This window comes from Pinus tabuliformis, chromosome 8, assembly GCF_031772625.1.
Source record: "Pinus tabuliformis cultivar Carrire ecotype Pingquan chromosome 8, CPIR1, whole genome shotgun sequence".
Classification (NCBI taxonomy): domain Eukaryota; kingdom Viridiplantae; phylum Streptophyta; class Pinopsida; order Pinales; family Pinaceae; genus Pinus; species Pinus tabuliformis.
In genome coordinates this window covers 1,485,030,177-1,485,040,173 of record NC_142294.1, presented here as the reverse complement: position 1 = coordinate 1,485,040,173, position 9,997 = coordinate 1,485,030,177, and positions in this window count along the sequence as shown.

Here is a 9,997-nt window from a genome sequence, read left to right as displayed (position 1 = left end):
ATGATTGTATGTTTGAAGGTGGGCCTCCCGACCCCAAAGGTATGACTTTTCATTGGTTTAGTTGAGTAATTTTGTTTACTTATCATGGACACTTTTGGGCATGGATTGGTGGGGGGATTCGACAGAAAGAGTGGGCTAGGTTTGTACTCTTGTCTCCTATGCCCGATTTGGTGGTTAGCCTTGTATCCTAGTCCCATGGGATCTCCTTTACTGGCCATTAGCTTTAGGGTTGGCACTACATGGGAAATCCTGATTTTGGTTGTGTGGTCCCGCTTCCTGACACCATATACATCACTCCCCTCCGCTCATTTTAGCCCCATTCATCTCTTTTCCCATCCAGGTCCACATGTGTCCATTGGGTCGACATAGGGTTAGCCTCCCCCTCTTTGTCCACACCTTGGGTCATGCTTGGAACGATGCCCCAAAGGTTGATGCACCTAAAAAGAAAATAAAAAGCATAATCTGGCCACTTTCAACAGGAACTGTACCACAAAATGCAAAAGATGCCAAGACATACAAATTTAACACGTGGGCAAAAGCTAAACATGAGCTCTACCCCTTATTTATGGCCATCACCCTGGTTCCTATGGGCCCTAGATGAGTCCCTCCACATTAAGGAACACATGATTGTCCCAACCCTTGGTGGGCAATAAAATGCCCCACCTTAAAAGGGGGTATCAACTGCTGTATCCTATGCATCATGCTCTCATACCCTAGAGCCTTGAGCAGTTATGAAGAAAAATCAAAGGCAAAAGACATATGAATAAGGGTGGAAAAATAAAGGCGGTGGTAACTCATGTACCACAATTTTCTCCCTCCTACAACATATACTCAGGTGTGGGCTTCCCTTATTATAGCTACTCTTGTACCATGACATGCGGCTTTGAGCATTCCTCTGATTCCCACCCCTTTCCATGACTATATCATTTGCCACCTACCAACTGATAGATGTACCATGGGCATGTCACCCCCTTTAAAGGTTGAAGCCATTTAATAGGGTCCTTGGTTAAGACCCTTATTGAGCTTGGAGACACTTGTAGATGCTAAAGCCCACTATGGAAGGGCATGCCACCATGAAGTGCCCCATTGATTCCCTAATTTGTTGTTGTAATTTCTAAGTCTAACTGTTAGAAATCCTTCCTGTACTTTCTGATTTATTTCTTCCTATTTGTTCTGTTAATTAACAAGTTATTTACCATGTAAATACTGAAAATATATACTAGTACAGCCTCAACACATACAGATCATCAACTGAAGGAAAAAACAAGCACACAAGTGACATCGTTATTTTTGGACTAATGTCCCTGGAAAAACCCAATGCGGGAAAACCTATGTAGCTATCTGAGGGTTTTATTATTAAGCAGTTTCAGAATACAATCTGGTTGCCAGAAATGGCTCACCCAACAGAGAATGCCCTCGGCAGTAATACCTCTCAGTCGGAGATATATATCAACCACAATCTGCCCCATGAACTCTCCCAGCGTCAGCCTCTAGGGTCTGCATCAGCCTCTTTGGCCTAGCGTCAACCCAACGTTAGCCTCTTTGGCCTAGCGTCAGCGTCTCGGGGCATTGCATCTCCCATGCTGACTCTCCTCAGGCTCTAGTAGCTCCTGGCTGCCTCTGCATGGCCTCTAGCTGCTTCTGTGCGACCTCTGGTTGCTTCTGCGTGGCCTCTAGCTGGCTCTGCGTCAACCCTGTCCAGGCTTCTGCGCTGATGCTCCCAGTACTATCTCTTCCTCTCTGCTACTGCATTCACTGCCCCTCAGCTGCAACTCTGATCACTCCTTCGATTTCCTCAGCAAGCACTACCCCAAAAAATCGAATTCTTGATCAACTCGGTGTGTTCTCCAAGTGACCCTCAAGCCTCCTCTTATACTTTTCTCATTGACAATTCAATGACCGAGATTAAGTCCCTAATCAACGACTAAGATTAGATCTGGCTTGATCCATTGACTTTTGGACCATTTTAACTCAGTTTTATATTAATTCACATTAAACCCCATTAAAAATATTAATTATTTTAATATCTCCCAAACTGGTTAGATTCTGCCCAGACCATTTTTGGGTATTGGAGATCTTATGTGCTTTAGCCTCTCCACCAATTTTCGTGGCTAGAGCACATCCGATGCTACCCCAAATCAACACTCCCTTTTAGCGAGGACTATGCTCTAGTGATACTCAGATACTCTTTACTGAGTATCACCCTGATCATCTGGCATCAGTCCCTGTGCTAATGCTAGGCCTGCTGCCCAACATCCTCTATACTGCTGCCCATGGCCCTGCCACTGCCACTATTGCATCTGCAGTGCAAACCCTCTCATCATGCTGCATCGTGCTTCCCATAGCAATGCCACTGCTAACTGCGGCACTGTAACTCAGTTACTAAGAAGTAAGTAACTGATCTCCCAACTCTGACATCTCCGTCAGGCTAGAAACACTCCGATGCTGAAGCTTCCTTTGTCACTCCATCCACATTCGACAGTTCTGCTACTCCTCTTTGGGCTCCCGTAGCAAGGTATTATCCAAGAGGTTGGTACCTCGAGGATCCTGCCCCTCATTGCCTGTAGTCTATCTGACTACAGCTCGATGTCTCCCCACTTCCTCTCAAGTGGCGTATGAGCACTCATGGCACAATCACCATCTGTCTCTACTTGTTTCTCCACCCTTGCTGGCGCAGCCTTGGTCTTAGAAGCCCCTCCCTTGCTCTTCTTCCTCGGAAACTGACTCACATAGTGACCCAGTTCCCCATAGTGGAAGCATTTTTCCCCGGAGAGATCCTTGTTCTTTCGTTTCTCCGGCTTTCCCTCAGATGCTAGGGCAACTTCCTCTTCTTCCTCCTCCTTGATTCTGACCCCCTTGCCAATGCTTCCCGCCTTGGTTAGCCTTCTGATCTCTTCTTGACGAAGAGCCACCCACGGTTCCTCCCAATCTGGAAGGGTCAACCTGCCCAGTATGCTCTGAACAAATACCTCCCAATCCTCTGAGACTACGTTCAATGCGGTCCTCACCAACATTTCCCCATTCGGCGTGACCCCTATGCAAGTCAGCTGATCACTGATCTCCTTGAATCGACCGAGGAAGGTGTCTATCTGTTCTCCCTTCTTCATCTGGTATGACCGCAACTGATTTTCTAGTAGCATCTTCCTCTGCACAAAAGTATGCTGATACAATTTCGTCAGGGCCTCCCACATCGCATTTGTCGTGTCCTTTTCGGCAATATGTGGTACGACATGGTCCTTGAGCCCGCCAAGGATGATGCTCTTGGCCCTCGCCATTGCCTCCTCGTACTTTCAGTTCTTAGTCGGGTCAACTGGGATTGCTATTGTGTTCAAGGCGAAGTGCTTGAGACGATTCCTGTTTGGAACGAACAAGATCCTGGCCTTCCAGACTACGAAGTTTGAGGCTCCGTCTAGTCTGTCTTGATCTCTTACCCCATTCACTGCCATTTCGCTGCTCCTCTTTCGACTCTTCCGAGTCTCTCTACTTCCCTCCTGGAAACCCCTCTGCCAATGTCGAGACGCCCCACTTGGATCGTTAGTGCAGCTGCACCACTGATCTGGATTTCTTGGCTAGAAATCCTCGACAACAACTCCCTCCACCTTGGTCTTGCCCTATTAGGTACTGTTCTGACTACAATATTCCACCAGCCTCACTCGGCAACTTACCCACAACCTCCTATGCCCCAGCAAACTGAAGGTTAGAGCCTCTAGGCTCTGCGCAATCTCGGCACCAGCAAAATCCGCACCTCCTGGCCATAGGCGTTAATCCTTCCTCACTTAGAAAGATGACCGGGCACTACGTAGGTCAAGTCTGCTCCTCTCTGCCACTACACCGATCCTCTTCTCGGCTCAAACTGATGATGCAGGCATTGCATCACCCCTTCCTTGTTTCTTTTCCGCTAGGAACAACTTCTGTCACTCGGGACAACTGTTTCTGCTGCTGCTGCTCTGCTCGGCTAATGCCCTCAGTTATCCTGTGATCTGCAACCACGCTCTGATACCATGTTGTAATTTCTAAGTCTAACTGTTAGAAATCCTTCCTGTACTTTCTGATTTATTTCTTCCTACTTGTTCTGTTAATTAACAAGTTTTTTAGCATGTAAATACTGAAAATAAATACAAGTACAGTCTCAACACATACAGATCATCCACTGAAGGAAAAAACAAGCACACAAGTGACACTGTTCTTTTTGGACTACTATCTCCGGAAAAACCCAATGCGGGAAAACCGGTGCAGCTATTTGAGGGTTTTATTATTAAGCAATTTCAGAATACGATCTGGGTGCCAGAAACGACTCACCCAACAGAGAATGCCCTCGGCAGTAGTACCTCTTAGTCGGAGACAGATATCAACCCCAATCTGCCCCATGAAATCTCCCAGCGTCAGTTTCTAGGGTCTTCGTCAGCCTCTCTGGCTCAGCGTGAGCCCAACGTTAGCCTCTCTGGCCCAGAGTCGGCCTCTCGGGGCTCTGCGTCAGCCTCTGGAACCTCTGTCTCTCCCACGTTGGCCCTCCTTAGGCTCTGCATGGCCTCTGGCTGCTCCTGCGCAGCCTCTGGCTGCTTCTACGTGGCCTCTAGCTGGCTCTACGTCAACCTTCTCCAGGCTTCTGTGCTGATGCTCCCGGTACTTTCTCTGCCTCTCTGCTACTGCATTCACTGCCCCTCAACTGCAACTCTTATCACTCCTTCGATTTCCTCAGCAAGCCCTGCCCCAGAAAATCAAATTCTTGATCAATTTGGTGTGTTCTCCAAGAGACCCTCAAGCCTCCTCTTATACTTTTCTCGTTGAAAATTCAATGACCCAGATTAAGTCCCTAATCAACAGCTAAGATTAGATCTGGCTTGATCCATGACTTTTGGACCATTCTAACTCGGTTTTATATTAATTCACATTAATATTTTATTTTCCCTAAGTTTAGACTTAGGGACTCCATTAAAAATATTAATTATTTTAATATCTCCCAAACTAGTTAGATTCTGCCCAAACCATTTTTAGGTATTGGAGATCTTATGTGCTTTAGTCTCTCCATCAATTTTCGTGGCTATAGCATATCTGATGCTACCCCAAGTCAACATTTGTAAGCTCTTTTACTTGATTAATCTAATGATTTGTTGTGTTGGAGGCCAAGGGGACGCATTGGATCTTATTTAGGATTGCTGATGGGTCTCCATTTGGGGCTTGGTCTCCCTATACGGAGTCCTAGTCCTCCAGAGAGCCACATTGGCACTTGTAGGGTGAGCATTGAGAGCCATGGGCCTCCACCATAGCAGAGAGTACTTCATGGATCCCCAACACCACTCATTGATTGCTCATGTTCCACCTTTTGGATGGCGATGATGCACCTGGTTCACCATGCCCAGATGGCTCCACACTTGCACCATACATTTGCTAGATGTTCCTGGGTCCAGATGAGGATGTGTCTCATTGCAGAAGACAAAGGGAGGGCTTATGTCATCATCCTAGCCCTTACAGATAGTATACAGGCATTTTCGATCCACTTGGAGACCCATGAGGATGTCTTTGTGCCCCCACACCCACTTGGGTGCACCACAGGGATGTACTTGGAAAACAAGTGGCCAACCCATTGTCCACTATGTTTGGAGTCCATTTTCCCACCAAGGCACACTGTGGATTTCATTAGGCCTCCTCAAAGGCCCAACGACTCATTTTATTGATCATTATGCCCTTTTGAGAGGTTTATCTTTATGTTATTGAGCTATCTTGGCGGGCTTGTCACCAAGGGATGTTATTATTGCACATTATTTTATTATTTAGGGCTTAATTTGGCCAATTATGCAAATCAAACTCATTAGATATTGCATAAATAGATGAGTGGTGATTCGTTTCTCTCATCATCAGTTGGATTGATCATTGGATTGGTATCTCGTGAGAGATTTTCACACTTTTTGTTGGGTAAATTTTTTGGAGCTTTCTTGATGCACTATGATGTTTGGATTTTTGCCATTGTCTTTGGAGCTTCTTTCTAATGCAAAGTTGATGAATGGATATACCCTCTCTCTCTCATGTAAGTCGAATTTTGATGCTATTCTTGTTATTTTACTAGCTTACTGCATGTCATGGTTATCATTATTCTTGTATGGGTTAAAGTAAATGCGAAATTCTTCTGGGAACCTTGAATAAGTGATTCAATGGATGCATTGTACTTGAAGAGAGTGGGTGAATGTTCCTAGAGGCACCTAATAGGTTTTAAGCCTCAAAACTTCATCTCTTTGGAAAATTTGAAGTTTAAATCTCTAATTACCTGGTTGTTGCCCCTGAGTAGGCTAGCGAAGGTTAATTAGGGCTTCTTAGCTCATGAAAGTTTCTCTATCTAGGTGTATCTTGACTCCATTAAGTCCCCTAAGCAAGGCACTGATCCTCGCATCCTCTTGGTGATCAAATTTATATTTCTTTTCTTCACTTTTGCAAATTCTAGGCCTAACCCTATAGGTCACCTAGGGCATCAAGTTAAACATTTTGTAGCTAGCCAAACACCTTGAAAATTGGTCCACTACCGTGCTGGAGTTTGCTCAAGAGGCCTTCCAAATTTGAAGCAATTCCGACGGTGGGATCCCCAGTATAGCAAGCCCTAGCTCAAAGACCATTTCTTGCCCTATGTTTTCCTTGGCTAATGTCCTCATTTGGATCATTGTATTCAATCCTCAAAAGAAAATTTGTCCTTGGATCCTCTTCTCTTACCTAATTAGTTCAAGCCCCTCCTTGAGTGATCAACTCCATATCTTTGACCTAGTTTGGGTCCACTCGACTTCTCTATGGTCCCACATCTCTACAACTCAAATTCCACAAGGATTACTTAGAAATCATTCTTCATTAGGATCCTCGAGTCTGGGAACCCCTTGTCAAGACATATCCCGTAAACCTATACTCAAGCATCCCCTAGCCCTTCCTAGAGAGCTTATCGCCTTGCTTCTCAAGCAAGTAAGCCATTTGTCTGAGTCTCTCTTGAGAATAGGCCTTAGGAATCACCTCGTATCTTATCATTGATCCATCCATTCTTGTGATTCCTCTCATACCGGGACTCCTCCCATCGGTGAAAGTACATAAAGAGCAGGGAGCCTTAGCTAAGGTGACAATGGGCTATCGCTCCATTGTTGCCCCTTGACCTAGTAGTTTCTCTATAGGATCCCATCCTAGGACACCTACTAGTTTGAGGGGTAACAGGACCATCCTTGGACTTCAAGAGTGTTCAAGCCAACCCTCTTGTTTGAAAGAGAGCACAAATAGCCTCATCATGACATCTTCATGCCTTTCCTTCAATTATGACATATGCTTCATAAATGACAAGATTTGTGGAAAGACGTCAAAAGGGTTTCCTCCAAACTTTAAAAGGTCATTTCTATGGTTAGGAGGGATCTTGCTTGGGTATCCTAGAATATTCTTAATATATAATGTGCGATACAACACATGCAAATCCCAAGGGGCCATCTTTTGTTCATATAAAACCTCAATTGTGAAAATTCAAATTTGCTATTTTGTATCTTGTCACAATGGAGTTGCCAAATGCCTTCAAATGGTGCTTGCCTCACCTCACAAACACCAAGTCTTCAAGATATTCAAACAACAAGGACATCGTTCTTCCTATGTAGTTGCCTAAATGGATAGGTCTTCCAAATCGAACTTCATCCATAATTGTCTTCCAAGAATTGGACTCTATTCCTCGGCAATGGTGCCAAAATATGTTTTGCAAAATCTAGCACTAGGGTTGTAGGGGAGTGCCCCCCCCCTCGAATCCGCTCCCGAAGTCCGGTTCGAGTGAGAGTGACTCGGGCATGCTCTCACAAAATTAGCTCCCGCAAAAAAATTCGTTGTGGCTATCTTCACAAAATTTTTTCGCAAAGATGTTCCAAAAGCATTTTTTTCAAAGAAACAAGAGTTTTTGAGTGGGGCAGCCTGTGGGAGTGAATTTTGCGAGGTTGCACCAGCAAAAAAAAAAATTTGCTCCCTGGATTTCTTCGAAAAGATGTTCCAAATGCAATTTTTTTCAAAGAAACAAGAGTTTTTGAGTGGGGTAGCCTAATATTCAAGCTTATGGCCCTAGTATTGATCAGGGTTGTGGGGGAGTGCCCCCCCTTCGACCCTGCTCCCGAAGTGTGCTCCACTCAGGAATGAAATAAAAGGTCCTCCTCTCCTCCCAAAATTCACCATTTGCATATTAATAGAGCAAGAGAGGGCTTTTGGAATTGGAGTTTGAGTTGAGGAGGAAGATTGAGAGGGTTGCTTGGGAGCTTGAGGAGCTTGCAAGGGAGATTGGAGCTTGGGATTCAAGGCGAAAGAGGTAGGATCTAGATTGTAATCTAGCATTTGTGTTTTTTATATGTTCATTGTTAAATGAAAATGTTCTTTTCTCTCTTTTCCATCCCTATTCCTCCATTTTATTGCAGGTAAAAAACTATAACTCCACCAAATTTCAAAACTTCAAACATCATGGCTATATGGCTTTGGCATTCTTTTGATGTTGGTTCCTTTTTTTGTTATGATGGTGTTGGGGAGCAAAAGAAGGAAAAATGATGAAGAGGATGAAGAAGTGGGTAGTGGTGGATTTGAAAACCCCAGAGAAGAGGAGTCCCTTGGTGAGGAGGAGGAGAAGGATAATGAGAGTGGAGATGATGAGGGCACAAAAACCAAACCATATCAAACCCCATTCTAGAAATATGTTACTAGGCCTACAAGAGGGAAAGGGGGTGGAACCACTAAATTTACGTGCCTCCATTGCAGAAAGACTTACACAGATTCATATTCCTGTGCTAGAAAGCATCTCTGTGCGAAAATGCCATGGGATGGAAATAAACAAATGGGAATCAAAATTTGTGGATGTGTGTCACAACATCAAAGAGCCAAATACATAAGGGAAAAGGAGGAAGCCCAATACAAATCTAAAAGATCAAAGGGTGACTTTGAACATGACACCACTAGCCCACAATCACATAGACTAAGAACTCCATCAACATCCTCCCGTGGTAGTGGACATGGAGCCGGAGGCATAGGAATGAACATCCCTTTAAGGCATAGAACCATATCAGATTTCCTTGATGAAGGGTGTAGGAATGATGTGGATTCAAAAATTTACTGGTTTGTCTATGCATGTGGGATACCATTCAATGTTCTTCACTCACTTTATTGGCTTGAAATGGTTTCTGCCATTAATGATGCCCCCAAAGGATACAAGAGCCCTAGGTATGACAAGGCTAGAACTCACTGACTTGATCATGAAAAAGAGAAAATAACACATGCTTTGGGTAAAATGACAAATTCTTGGAATGACCATGGGGTACCCATTGTATCTGATGGTTGGACAAATGTAAAAGGCAAGCCATTGAAAAGTGTTCTTGTTGTGTCTACTAGTGGTGCAATCTTCCTTTCAGAATATGATTACTCAGAAAAGTTCAAGACTGCCATCAACATTGCACAACCATTACTTCAAACACTTGAAAGTATTAGGCCATACAATGTAATCCAATTCATTACTGATAATGCTTCTAATTGTAAAGTAGTAGGAACAATTATTGAGGATAGATACCCCAACACATTTTGGTGTGGTTGTTTGGTTCACGTAGTGAACCTTTTGATGCATGATATTATTAAGAAAAAACACCCTCAATATAATTGGATTGGTGATTTGTACAAGATAGGCAAGAGAATGATAAGATTTATTACCAATCATAGCAATACCCATGGGCTTTTCTGCAATCGCTCAAGTTTGGAGTTGTTGAAGATTGCGAAGACTAGATTTGCTAGCCATTACCTCACCTTCAGGCGCCTTTTGAAGGTAAGAGAGTCATTGCCTAGCATGGTATCAAAGTCAACATTGGCAAGTATTTAAGGACAGGGCTCCAACTGCAGTTGACAGGCAAGGTTTTGATGAGGTGGAGAACACCGCTCTTGATGGTCTATTTTGGGCACGTGTGAAGGAAGTTTTGCAATACACCAAGCCCATTTATCACATGATTCATTTTGCAGATACAGATGCACCAATGAT